The 15,098-nt window shown below is 39.5% G+C and overlaps 1 protein-coding gene across 5 annotated transcripts in view; it reads right to left on the bottom strand.

Moving 5' to 3' along the window:
- LOC134224947 (G protein-activated inward rectifier potassium channel 3-like) overlaps positions 1 to 15,098 on the bottom strand; it is a 494,447-nt gene that overhangs the window by 301,332 nt on the left and 178,017 nt on the right. The gene's annotated exons all lie outside the window — the stretch shown is intronic.

The following is a 15,098-nucleotide window of genomic DNA, read 5'->3' as shown; positions in this document are numbered from 1 at the left end:
ACGCACCCACATCCACTCACACATACACACTAGTCTACATTTTACCTACTTAATGGGGGCTCGATAAGAATTGTAATTTCCTTTGAGTTTCGCATTCGATGCGCTAATTAGCTCAGTTCTTGTTTTCTCACGCAAGACCCAAAACAAACAGCAATGTTTGTTCATGGTTTAATGAGAGAGAAAAAAAAAAACATCTGGAAATAAGTTTACTTTTTCTCGACAGTTGACGAGTTGACATAAACGCCGAGTTGGTTTGATCCAGTTCAAGCGAGTTGAAGCCAATCGGCCAATACTCGCGCTTGCTCGGAATTACACAATTGAAAGTACCGTCATCCGGAGGCGAGATGGCCACTTATTGTGTTCCTTAGCCATGCGGTAAGATGCGCGGCTACAACGCAAGACCATGCTGGAGGCGGTTGGGTTCGATTCCCGGTTCCGATTAGAAAATTTTCGCGTTGGAAATTTTCTCGACTTCTCTGGACATAAAAGTACATCGTCGTGTTGGCCTCTTGATAGACGAATGCAAAAATGGTAACTTGGTACCCCATCGAGCTCGACCGAAATAATATTTCTGAACTGCTTCGAGAAATCGAAAAATCAATACGATATCGTAGAAAATAAATAAAGCGTTCCAAAATTTTTGTATTATTACTGTAAGAAATCAGAAAAACAACTTTCAGATCCGAGAGCACGACTCGAGCGTCAATCTTCTTTTGAAAAATGTAAAGCGATATAATCTGATTTCGCCAAACCGAACTTGGAATAAGCTTCAGTGAACTAAGCTGCAGCTACTCACACATATTTTTTATTTAAAAAAGGGCATGTTAGCTTTGCAGGATATAGTTTGGTCAAGAGTTTTTCATAACCAGACGTAAAAGTTTATCATAGTTGAGGACAAGCCTCCCGGAATCCAAAACTAAATGCACTCACGTTTTCAAGGGCTTTGCTGCGTCGCAGCATGCGTAGAATAATAAAAATGACAGTTGTGCGTGGCTTCCGTTGTGAATGGGGTGCTCTTGAAAACGCGAGTATATTTAGTCTAGGATTCCGGGACGCTTGTCCTTAAACAGCTTTGATAGTTTGTTAAGAAAGACTATGAGGTATCTTGGAATCCGATGCCGTTGATTGGTCGTAGTTGCGAAATTCATAAAAGTTAAGATCACTCTCAGTTTGACCCGCATTACGGTAACGAAACTAGGCATAACAAATGGGTACCCATCATTAACAGTAAACAAAAATAAATTCTGGAAACGATTTGTGAACAAAGATTACAATATCATTCTTATATCAGTTTAATCACTTCTGATCTCTCATTAGGGTGAAGGGCGACTATTTACCCAATCGAAACGGTTAGCCAGTGAATCCGATTGTTATTCTAAATGTAGATAATCTTACCTACACGTGTCTATTCTCGGTGACGGATGTCCTAAAGACCTAAAAGAATGATCGCTGGGCATTAGGCAACCTCGCTGATCACCTCATGGCTTGCTGTGATGTGGATGTATCGGATGTAAATAAAGGTAAAGAGGTATTGGAATAAATGTTTGCTCGCATCTCTCTTATTCAGTTTTCCGCGAGCGATAATGGCCGCCAGCTTGCCTGTCGGTTAGTCTCTGATTTGATGTTCGTGGAGGTCAACTGCACCCACCATTCCGAGCATTCTGACCAATGTGGTGAATAAGAGTCCAAAACTTTATATTGGCCCTTTGTATGCCCATTTTTGGTACAATTACGTGCTGAAGACGCCTTTCCATCAATTTGGTCAGTGTTTGGGTTGTTTTCGAGGAGATATTCTGTCACTTTTCCGTCAGAACCTTCTTCAATTTGATTAAGCTCTGTGTCGTGTTATCTTGAACATTTTGTTCAAAGATCCGAAAAGTTTTCAATTTGGTTGAGGTATGGAGATTGAGGAGGAATCGGGAGCGTTGAATTAACATTGTACAGCAGCTACCCTTTGGCAAGATTGGAAGGATGTTCTAGAGCGTTGTTTTAGACAAACCTGAATATGATCACAACCATGCTTCACAGTCGATCGCAATTGTTTTTGGATAAAACCCTGTAATTGGTTTGCGCCATACCATAACCAGTCCGTCGACCCCGTACAAGCTAAATTTTCTTTCGGCCATGAATACTCCTGTGGCCACACATTTTTGAGCATACTGCAGTCGATTCTCCATATTCTGGGCAGATATAAATGGCTTCTTCCGCGAATTATGACCATGGTATGCTTTAACAACCACGATATCCGATAACGTTTCGAACTGTTCGCGGACCTACCATGGCGTTGGCACACTGTGAAAAACTTATCAGTAAGTTTAGGGAAGCAACCCTATCCAGTTTTCCGCGAGCGGTAATGGCCGCTTAATTGCTTGTGGGTAAGTCTCTGATTTGACGTTTGTGGAGGTCAACTGCACCCACCGCTCCGAGCATTCTGACCATTGTGGCATATGAGAAAGTGCTGATGAAGTGAATCTGCTTTCTTGTATTACACATTGATCGAAATGCTTGGAACCCGAAATGCCCGATCCCGAATTTTTGTTGCTATCGGCTTCTGGTGACAACGACGATGGAGCTCGTTGTTTGAGATCCAGTTGTGAGGCCACCAGGCCCGAATTATATACCGCAGGCATATGTTGATGAACACCTGCAGCCGTTGAGTGTTTTCCACTGATACACACCATGTTTTTAGAACAGTATACAGCAACATAATGCCTCGCCAGTTATCGCAGGTCACCTTTTTTGAGCACCTTCACTAAGATACCTTGCATCCAGTCGACCGGGAAAGTTGCGATGTCCCAGATATTACGAAATAAACGATGCAGTAGTTATGCGGATGTATTGGAGTCAGCTTTGAACATCTCGGCTGATATGCGATCGACCTCGGGGCTTCATTCGAGTTCATGCTGTTTGAATCTCTAGCAGTAATGGAGCTTCGGTATTGACGCGTGTTATACGTCAGATCCTAGGCAGATCATGCCGAGGTGGTGGTGGCCTGGCTGACACTTGAAAAAATTGTTCGATGTGCTCGAACCAGCGTTTCAGCTGGTCAGTTGGGTCGGTCAATAACTGATCATTCGGGTCTTTCACAGGCATCGTTGCATTCATTTTCGCCCCGCTTATGCGTCGTGAGATATCGTAGAGGAGGCGAACGTCCCCGGTTGCTGCAGCTCTCTCTCCTTCGTCGGCCAGAGAGTCTGCCAACGCTCGCTTGTCCTGTCGACATGGAGCGTTTTACCTTTTTGGCATCATTCACGGGCTAAGACTTTGGCTCCTCTGGCTTTTGTTCGCTCTATCGCGGCTTTGGCTTCTCTCCGCTCCTCTATCTTCCTACAGGTCTCATCGGTGATGCATTGTTTTCTCTGGGTGCGCAGTTCGCCCAGATTGTTCTCGCCGGTGGCGATGAAGGCATTCTTGATGGCGATCCATTGATCTTCCACGCTGCCACCTTCCGGAATATCTGCAGCACGCGTCTCCAGTTCTTCAATGAGGGGACCGTTTCAACGTGGCATCTTCCAGTTGGCGTGTGTTGAACTGTCGTTCAACTCTCACCTCCTGCCTACGAATCCGCGCAATGCGCAGGCATATTTCGCCGATGAGGAGGTGATGATCAGACGCAAATCGGCATTACGTTTATTCCGTACATCAAGAAGGCTCCGTTTCCATTTTCGGCTGATGCAGATGTGGTCGATCTGATTTTCTGTAAAGCCGTCACGAAAGACCCAGCGATCCCCCCATCACCATGTCGTTATTACCACAAAATTCTGCAAACAGCTCTCCGACAGCTGAAGTCGTCCAAACAGATCTTGATAGATACGACGGCATTGAGTTGACTATAGAAGTTCTCTTTGCCTTGCAGATCGGCAGCATCGGTTTCACTTATAGGTATTCCCACTTCATACGCGCAGGGTGTGCCTGAGCCTTCCCAGTAGGAAGCCAACTCCTGGCGATGCCAGGGGGAGAAAGTGTAAGTCACCTTCGTCAAACCAGGAGTATAGCGTAGAAACTTGTCCCGACGGCGTTCCTGTGTTCTTCCAAAGTTTCTGGCCAACGGACTTCATTTCAGTCCCAGGATCTCAAGCTTCATGCGGCGTGCTTAAATTGGCAAGTGCCGGTGCGCTAAATTTACCCTGCTGGGCTAGGGTTAAAACGTCCCTTGTTCCTATTCGTGTCCGTTGTTTCGCGCTACAAGAGTCGTTGCCGTAAAATCAGTCCGTATTCGTTCATTATCGGGATTCTCGAACGAAATTGACGTTTCGGGAACAGTAGGTTGTTGGCCCAAGGTCTTCCCTATCCACCGGATGGGGCTGCCAGTCTTAGGTATAGCCTGGGGAACAGCATTTCATACATCAGCCACTGGATGCCAGAACAGACGCCGATGGAGCCGCACCTCCTTGGTGGAACAGACGCTCTGATCAGGTGGCTTCAATTTTTTTTTAAGTCCCACCCAACACCAGCACTAGGCTGAAAAGTGCGCTTTGAGCGGCAGTTAGTGGATAAAAGTGCAGCTGCAGCAAGCGTGATTGGGGAACTGAATCTGGTCCACATATAAGTTGCAGTGGCTCATGCGGAACATGTGTTGAGTTAGGGCTGGAAAATTCGCTTTTGGAGACACATTCAGCTTTTCATAGAAGTTCAACAGAGCCCACTTATCGAATCTCCTCACCACATCTTAGACAGACCCCACAGGACGCGCTTCCTCTCTCACTTAGCTAATGTCAGAATGGGACAACAGTGCCTAGCTTGCACCTACCAATTAGCTAAGTACGCAACCCCTTAGGCTGGCGGTCAATTTGTCATCGGAAGACCCTAGTGGAAGCCAGTGGAGTATTGAACTTCAGAGGACCATAACTATGTTAGGCGCCCCTTCCCGGATGTCAACTCACCATTTCGTGGCCCACGTACAACATATCAGAATCGAGAGATTTTACGAAACCTCTAAAGACGAACTGTCGCCGTCAACTGTGTTCTGTATTGCGCGTGGCCTACTGTGATGTGTACTAGATTGCTGTCAAGATGCAACGCAGACCGTTGGAAGCTAGTACCCAACAGCCACAATATTGAACAATAATCGCACATTAGAACACTATCAGGACAAATCAATCAAGCGAGAGATCCTTGAATCCAGTCTTTAAGGCAAATGATGCATAATTTTAACCTAGGGGATTACTAGTCTAGGGCCATATCCTTCTACTGCATAATCTAGGTGACGAAGTAAAAGGTTGAGGAGAGGTGGAGCTAAGTACTTCAAAAGAAGCCACTAACTTGGTGACACGCTCCTATAAGTACCAAGGGATGTTGGATATTTCAGGATAGTTTATTCGTTGGTTAAGACGTCATTTGCCTGAAGCTGGTATACTGTGACCACAGGCTAAGTCTACTCCGTGAGACACACTCAGTAACAGCAAGGTGTTCTCATCAAACACACATCAACCACCTAACGACCTCACTACACAAAAGAACAAAACACATTATGTGATGCTGGAGGAAAATTCGTTCGTAACCTGGCTCTTTTTTCCCTTCTCTCTCATTCAGGAACGAAATTTTGACAATCGTCAGAATTATTGAAAAATACAGAGAACGAATGATTTTCCCACACTCTCAAACCGCCATTGTCGATCGTGCACAGCTGTATTGGGCAAAAGTACAAGAATAGCTCACTAGTTTACAGTTTCCATGGGTAACTTGAGTATCGAATTCAAAAGCTTCAGAACTGAACACCAGCTCGAAGTGTTGATCTAAAATGAAAAGTTGCCAAAATAGTAAAATGACAGTTATAGTTCAGGAATCAGTGTTAGCAAATCCTTTTTGTGTAAGCTTTAGATTATCAGAAGGCTTTAGGTTTTGACCCAAAAAAACGATAGAATGTGCTGACGATCAAATGTCGTCAAATTAATATTAGATGCTTCAGATAATATTAACTCGTTGGTCATATCATGATGTTTCGAGTATTCAATCTCCTAAACATGAACATTTATTTGTTGTTTCAACACTAACTCTACTAAAGTAATGTAACCAGACTGTGCTTCATTTTTCAACTTCGTTCTACAAATTTATTTCAATCTGTACAGCCTTATAAATATTTTTATAATTTTTTTTGGGCCAAGTCTATGCGAAATGCACTTTTAGAAGATTGATTTTCAATCCAGTGACGTATCCAGATAGGCACCCGCGTTTCGCAGTGGTAAGCTTGCTGGTCGCATTATACTGAAAGGGTTAAATAAGTGCTTCAACTTAAAAACACTTGTTCGAAAGCATTGATTGGATTAGTAATCAATTTTCCGTGGTTTTGTATCGCTATGGGATTTGAACGATAAATCTCATTTATATCGTTTTCGCTTTAGGCAGATGGCTGGATATCTGATGAAAGTTCAATTTCTATAAATCCATCAACATGGATACGGTGAATGAACTTTAAATATTTGGCTAATCAAAATTGTAGGAAGACTAAGCTCTCCCAAGGAAAAAAATAGACCCCCCACCCTCTAGGATTTGCAAAGTATGTTAGCAGCAGGGATTGAATCCTAAAGAGAAAGAGCAAGTCTCTCACTTATCATTTCTGTGTACATATACGATATGTAGCATACCGCGAGAAACTTTTTCAAAGCTGTCATGATAGAAGACTTATTCGGATGTTATACCCCATGATAAATTTCTTTAGAAAGCTCAAATGTGGGAGCACTGGCCCTGATGATGCATTTCAACTTGTTCTACAGCTGTGCAGTAACCAACACGAAAGGAGCGAAACAAAAGAAAATCATTATTTTCTGTGGGGCTGCCTATCCGATTCTGTTTTTGCAATTGTATACAAGTTCGATAAATTTGTTATCATGGCTTGTAATGATTCGAACAGTTCTTGCCTTTTTTTTATCGTTGTTCGTTATCTATTCAATGATTTCTGCAAACCCTGATTAGCAGTGATATCAATTTTCCACATACAGCCAATAAATTACAGAAAAGTTTGAAGATAAAAGAGTATGCCATATTTATCCCTATCATAATGAAATGAGTGAAGACAAATGAGCTTGTTTCCCATTTCTGAGAAAGATTCCAAATTGCACTTGAGCTAATTTGAAAAGCAGTATCTAAATGATTGAAGCATCAAAGTGTCTGATATGAACAATTCAGAGAGCCACATAATATCAATCGAAGCAATCGTGGTACTTCGACAGCAGTCAAAGACATGTGGTCAACCATAATAGACTGGAGTGACAGTTTCCAGCAGACTTCCGCTTGCTAGCAGCATGATAATTCCACAATTCCCTTTCACCATCCGAGAAGGATTCTCATCAGAATGAGTGGAATCCCCATAGAATCGGAGAATAATTCTCATTAGAATATCTAAAGAATTCTTTCAGAATCTTCGAATATTCCAACCGGAATCCAGAAGAATTACACTGGATTCCTCATATACCCTGGGAACCTGGGGATATTCATGGGGATTTTCTCCACATTTCCTCGAAGATTTGTTTAGGAATTATTTGGAGATTTGTTCGAATTTTGAATTTGTTTCAGAATACTCTAGATTTGCTTCAGAATTCTTCAAATATTTAATTCGAATCCGTCGACGATCGTAATCGCTCTGACGATTTGCTTCGAAATCTCTTGAAAATTATAGGGAATCATTTGATAATTCGCTTTGGAATATATCGACGGTTTTGCTTGAATTCCTCAAAGATTTTGTTCGGACATCGACGATTTACGACGAATTACTTGGAAATTATTCGAGATTTGCTTCATCCCTCGAGGATTACCTTCGAATCGCTGGAGGATTCTTTACGGAATCCTATAGGGTTCTATTATTGTGCTATAATGTCATAGTGCATGACGGGCACTAATACACGAAAACGGTGAGACAGGGGAGTGCCTGTGAAGAGGAAGTTAAGAGATGGACGTACGGACAGAAGGAGTGAGGAAGATGTGCAAGAACCCGGATTTATTGCGGGCGGACAGGATGACGACCAGAGGCCAGGACACTACAAATCCCTAGAGGATTAATTCGAGTCCCTCGACATTTCTTGGGAATCCTCGACAGATTTTTTCGGAACCCTTCGACGATTTGCTTCAACATCCCTGGAACATTGCCTGAGAAATCCTTGGAACATTCCCGTTGTAATTCCTGAACATCTCATCGAATCGAGATTCCGATTCTGAGGATTTGGAATCCCTGCAATTCCTTTTGAACTCCTCGGAATTAAGAAGGAAGCGTTTCAAAATCGTGGAAGGACCACATTCCATGGTAAAGATGAAAATATGTTATGTGCTTAGACGCAATAGCCATACGCTATCAATTTGAGTCGTTGTAGCAATCATCGACTGGTAAACAAACACATTTCGTTACTGTGGCCACAACAGAAACCACGTGCTGTGGCCACAACAGAAACCACGTGAATATGGATGGGTGTGGCCGCAATTGCCTTAAGTGGTTGAACCGCATTTATCACATTTACCACTAAGATAGCTTAATGAGGTGGTAAAATATTTGAGATTTTTTAAGAGCTGAAATAGATAAAATAGAAGGGCTTTAGCCCTCCTATGCATCGGGCTAGTTACGCAAAAATTAGCCTTTGCAATAACGATCAATTTACCGAATGTTGACGTGTTAAATAAACAAAAAAATATGCGTGCGTTTGATTTACACGACATTTTATTAACACCTTCAAGTGACAAGTCATTTTGACTGGATTGGATTATGGAAGCTTCGCCAAACAATGACCAAACCAAAGACGTTGTTATTCACAGACACACGGCGATAATCCAGCATTTGGTGTATGGCCGTCGCAATTTAAGTCACGTTCTGGTAGGGTCATCAGTCTACGACCCATAGAATTGAAGATATCTAAAAATATTTTCCGTTATAAGATTATATTTTTTAACACTGTGAATCAATATGATCGAAGCTATTGTTAAAAATCAATTTATATATGGCTCTAATTTCACTCGAATAAAAATTCATTTGGTGTTCATTTTACCACCCGCTCAAACGTCAGAATTTCTTTAGGGAATGATTTTTTTTCATTTTGGTCTACCTTTTCAGTCGCCTGTCATGGACAAACTGAAGATTATATATGGTGGGATTCTTCTAAAAGTTCTGTACGTGTTCAAAATATTTTAGAAATTTTTATTAGCTTGAGTGAATAGAATTTAGTTCACGGCAATGGTAGGCAAGGTTCGTAAAATCATTCTCAAATCTCAATCATCGCGAGCATAAACCCCTTTACAATTTTTAAGAAAAGAATCGCGCTCGAATTTTCAATGCATATTTGCATCGTTTCACTAATTTTCCAACAAATCATTTGGCACCAAAACCGTGTAAAATCAATCGCTGCGTTTTGAGATTTTGATTTTATTCCCAACACTGATACCAGGGCCATGAAATTCGATTCTTGATAGAGAAATGCTGGATGTTTTAACGTCCACCGCCAATTGGTCCAGCGTCCTCAGAGGCAGTCTAAAAAGTTTAAAAGTTTATTTGTGAAATAACAAAAGAAATTCAACGAGTTATTCCTTGAAGCTTTCTAGTCGTAACTTATTAGATCATTTATTTTCACCCACTGTTTTTTGTGGTGTTAGAAAAAACAGAAGGCAAATTTTTTCGTTTGTGGTAGATAAAAGAAGGAATAAAAGAAAATAAGAAATTTGGATTTAAAGACATGACATTTGACGTTAACTAATTGAAAGATTATCTTGTGCAGTGTGTATTTTAGTGTAAAATTTCTTTCAAAATTTTATTAAGCAACAAACAAGAATTGTGAAGAATCAAACCTGCTCTGCTAAATAGGAAGCTCGAAAATCTTTTAAAGAAAATTCGAATGAAAGAGTAACTGCTAATAAGAGGTTTAAAATTACGATAGTTATTATTAATAGTTGAAACACTGATACTAAGGAAAAACAAAAAACACACACAAATAAACCTTTCTAAACTTTACACTCTAGTTAAACAATTATAAAAGCAAGACAAAAACAAAATAAAGGTAAAACTTGTTAAACAATGATTCTAATTCATCTCTAGCTGTGAATTTCATTTTATCATTGAAAATGACGTTACGAAAATGGCTTATTTTGAACCCACTCATAGTAGAAAAACTTATCTATTTTCCTCTAGTATAAATTAAACGTTCCAAACGAATCTTTGCTGCAGCTTTGTGAAAGCAAGTACAACCTGCGTCAAACTAAACACAACATAAATAGAACAGCAACATGTTGTTAAACAAATTGTTAATCCACTAATCCAAAGTAGTAGAACCTGTAAAAACAACACTGACAAACAATAACCAATCGCTAGTATAATCATGGCTTACTGTAAACAAAAGAGAAGTGAAAATTTACGTTTCCGATCAGAAAGCGCTTTTGACACTGTGCAAAATCTTGTACTTTTACCAATTGAAACTAAAAGCAAATATTAACGTAAAAAACCCTTTGAGAACCACTCGATAACAAATAATAAAAAACAAAGCAAGGAGCGAGCACGTGTTACGACAAATCTTTAACCAGCAATCGAGATATAAAACAGTACAGTTATATAAATGAAAAGGAATGAAGACTTATCGCAATGCAAGCTATCAATGTTTCTGAAACAGAATTACAAAAACACACTCTCATTCAAACAGCTTGTACAACGTGAAAGAATTTAAAACAAACAATGACAGTTCGTATGAATTCCCTTTGCTTGAACTTGGTCAAAGAACCATGGGACGCAAAAAAGATACCCAAATGAATCGCAGATAGTAAACCAAGAATTGTTATCGAATATATCGAATATAAAGACACAGAAAACAATCGAAATAATAAACAAAACCTGCACCTCTTCAAACTATGACGAAGCAAATTGAGCAACATGCAAATATTCCGGATGAATAACACTTTTCGGTACAGTAGTTTGATCCTTCCAACTGCAAAATGGAGTAATGCAAACACAATGGATTATATCACACCCACTATCATCACACAAAGCAAAAACGTTGAGCAGCTTGCACCAATACTTCACAGATACGACGAGATCACCCACGCGATTCGTGGCACACTAATTGCACTTTAACGCCTTCGACTTTGTAATTCTATCATCCTCTCTTTCACTATTATAGTTCCACACTAACCAGACTCTATAATACCTCTTACCAGCACCAGTCATAATGCTAAACTATTTCGACACACGTCAGAACGTTTACGCTCACACGCACACATACACACATGTTGCTCTTTCTATTGTTTCCGATCAGTTTCCTCATACCGTGCAGCGTGCTTTCTTTGTTATTAGTGTCTGACCCTTTTCCTCTTGCCATAATTTCCCACCTCCTTCTCTGACTACTTTATTCATTTCTACTTCCCATCTCTTCTCACACAAACACATGTTGAATTCTTCTATTCGTCGCCATAATGAATATATATATAGTATATGTATAGGAGTGATGTAGATAAAGAAAAAGAACGATTTTTGCATTATTTTTGCGACGAAAACATTCACAGCGCTAACTGTGCCGTTTGGGATATTCATTTACCCATCACCATCACCAATTACCCACAGTAGGATTGTATTCTACTGAAACGACTTTCCTTGATCCACAATTAGCAAATATGTACCTTTATTTTTTCGAATTGTTTCATTTTTATTTATGAAAAATTAAAAACTACATGAAGAAAAAACTATGACGGTGATGAAGAAAACAAGCACGGAATACTATCAGTTCTTCAAGCAAAAAACAAGAACATACACACAGACTACATAGTTGGAAACGTGCAAAATAGCAACAGTGATGGAAACATAACTCCCCACACACACAGACACTTACAGACGACGACAGACATACACACATGGAAGGACGAGTTGAAAAAAGGCAAAAAAAAAGATGAAAAACCATGGAAATTATTATACATTATATGAATGAATTTTGATAATCTAATTATATGTATTTTTGAATTGTATTTTATCTGGAGTAAAAAATAATATGTACCTATGATTAAAAACAGAAAATAAAAAAAATCTACTAAACATTGGGGTTGGCGTTTGGTTTTGGAAAGAAAAAATCTTTTCCTTTTCAAAAATCTTTATTCTCACATTGATGTTAAAAAACTCCGAATTATTCAAATAGACAACCAAAATAAAATTTGATTTTTCCAAGTTTTTTAACACCAGTGTGATAACTAAGAGGAAATAAAGATAATTGTCTTTTTCGTGAATATGGATTAAAACCTGGAGCTCAAAAACATCCATAAGACTTCTATGGTGTCTGTTACACTAGTTCGATAACCGCAACATGTTTACGTTGCAAAACTGTTACAACTATCGAATTGAAGCTGTGTGAACAAGTAGAAATGCATCATCAGAGCCAGTGCTCCACATTTGGAGCTTTAAAAGAAATGTATCATGGGTATAACATCGCAATCAATTCATATGACAGCTTGCGAAAAAGTTTCGCGGTATGTTACACTATATGTATGAGATGATAAAGAGAGACGTCTTTCTCTTTAGGATTCAATCCCTGCTTGCAGTTATCGGACGTCTACTGTATTTATGCTCATTTCATAACATGCCCATCTTTCAATTACGGCTTTGTTTGAGAGGACATGGCGAGAGAGTCTTCGGACTTCGAGAGCAGAAAAATAGACCATCAAAGTAATAAAATTGGCAAATTTTTTCGGAGTAATTTTGAAAGTTAACAGGGTCTACGGTCTCCTAATATTGGAGAAATGTCAAAAAGAAAAGTAGAATCACGAAAAATCCACAGCTAGATATGCAGCAACCAAAAGTTCGGATAACAGTTCATTTCTGGCTTAATAGCTTCAAGAGATCCTGAATAGAATTCTATTCAGCTCACTTTCAAGTATAACCGAACTATCAAGTTCACATTAGGTTATTTTTCAGTGGACTTCACAAAAGTTCGGTGAGAGTCCTGTATAACATGCTATTCAACTAGACAATGAACTTGAAGTTTTACAAATAAAAAAAAACCAGAAGGCGATGGTACTGTAAGAATTATCATCAATTTTTTTCAATTATTGTTCGCTAGAACGAGATGCTGTTCTTATTTAGGATGCAAGACTCCACGTGACGATGGGCCTACACAAGTATTGTCCAGTCCTCCTCTTATAATCCGGGATGCGTACACTGCTCCATACGACCGACATGTAAAGTGGAAAAAATTCTCGAGTTGATTTCATATATGACACTTGTGTCAAAGTTCACCATAAGTTCAATTAGGATAAAATGTGAACTAGAAAGTTCGTATAATGTCAAGGAGGAATTAAATGTGAACTTTATGAGCATGAGCATGAGCATGAGCATGATGACGTGCATTTCGTAGTTGCTACTCCGTGATCGACCAGACAATCGCACAATAGGAACAAATGGATGGAAGCAAGGATTTACCCTCCAACCTCAGTGCACAGTCCGAGGGCTATAGTATTTTTGGATAGTCGATAACGGCGCTGGCCACGTCCTCACGGTCATGGGATGGGAAGGAATTTATGATGCAGTCACTGCCCACTGCAAGCCGAGAACACCTCTGCACTCGCCACGAGTTCCTGCGGAATTTATTGGAATCTTGGGGTTGATTTATGGCAGAGGTTCGTCTATACAGGTTGCCAATGTGATAGTTATGAAAGGGTGGTGTAGTATTCTAATAGATGCCGAAACGAACTTTTCGTCATTTCGAATTCTAACAGTTTCCTGCTAGAACTAATCAAGTTGTAGGTATGTATAGGATAGAAGATGGAAACGGTATGAGCCCATTTCCAGTTCTAGCGATTGCAGAACATGAGAAATATAGAAAAGATACAAGTGGAGGAATGGAACGGCCTGGATTGAACCCATGACCTCCTGCGTATGAGGGGTAGCCATATGACCACCAAGCCCGTTATTTGTCAAGGAGGAATTAAATGTGAACTTTATGTCACAAAAAGTTCATATACCAAACTGATTCTGAACTTAGTTTATAAGTTTATTACTAAGTTTATAAAAAAGTTCATGTGGACCTGATTGGCGGCTTTGAACAGTTTGACGTTTCACTTTGTTTTGTTTTTGTAGCAGTGTGCCTAGCTCAAGTTCGTACTTTTTGTACTTGTGAAGTGAAAATTGTTTTTTGAACTTTTTACTGGCAACAAGTTGTTTGTGCTATCGTGGAACTTGATATTAGTAGTTCGGAACAAGTTAAAGTAGCGTGGTGTGAACTTTCTAGTTCAGAATAATATTGATTTTTCAAGCTGATTAGAAGTTCAATTAGTACTTGAACCGAACTTCTTGTTGAAACAATAATTTAAGTATCATCAGTTCAGTGCGTGTTGGCTCTTGTTTCGACAGCAGAACGATCATTGAAATTGTGTTTTGCATTGCGCGACCGGTAATAAAGTTAGGTAATTAGTTCAGTGCGTGTTGGCTCTTGGTTCAGCGTCAGAATTTTTGAGCAGAGGTAAGGTTTGATAAACTAAATTTATTTAAATACGCACACACACAAAAGCACACACACATTCACTCACATATAAACCCACACACACACTCATATACACACATAAACAAACTGATATACGTCATAATAAATGCACACGATTTTTATTATATATTAGGTATCTATATGTTTGGAAGCGTTTGGTACGGAGGTTCACGCTTTTTCCTTTCCCTCGATTCCAAGCTATTAGTATTTATGTATTCTGAAGTCGCTCAATTTCTAGAGTCATCTCTGCGGTACATACTGCGTAGTGGCTCGGCCATGAAAAGAAAAATGAGAATTCAGAAACCGCCATTTCCAGGATGCTTTCAAGATTCTACGTAAGTATGAGATTAGATTAGATTAGATTAGATTAGATTAGAAACCAATAATTTAAGTAGCATGGCGTGAACTTTAAAATTCAGATGAAGAGGAATAAGCAACTTTTTTTTAACTTTCAAGTTCATTAATAGTATTAATTGAGCGTTAAGTTCGGTTCATGAACAATTGAGCTATATTCGAACTAAATGTGAACTTCTCAGTTCCATCCTCAAGTCTAATATGAACTTTTGGTTGCTTGGGATGGGATGCAATTCTCTAAATAATTTTAAAATTTAAAAATGATATGTATTTGAAAATAATCTGGAGCACCAGTTAGACTTTTGATTATCTACATTGTAA

This window comes from Armigeres subalbatus, chromosome 3 (genome assembly GCF_024139115.2).
Source record: "Armigeres subalbatus isolate Guangzhou_Male chromosome 3, GZ_Asu_2, whole genome shotgun sequence".
NCBI lineage: Eukaryota > Metazoa > Arthropoda > Insecta > Diptera > Culicidae > Armigeres > Armigeres subalbatus.
The sequence above is the reverse complement of the archived record's forward strand: the minus strand, read 5'-3'. Positions and strand labels throughout refer to the sequence as shown.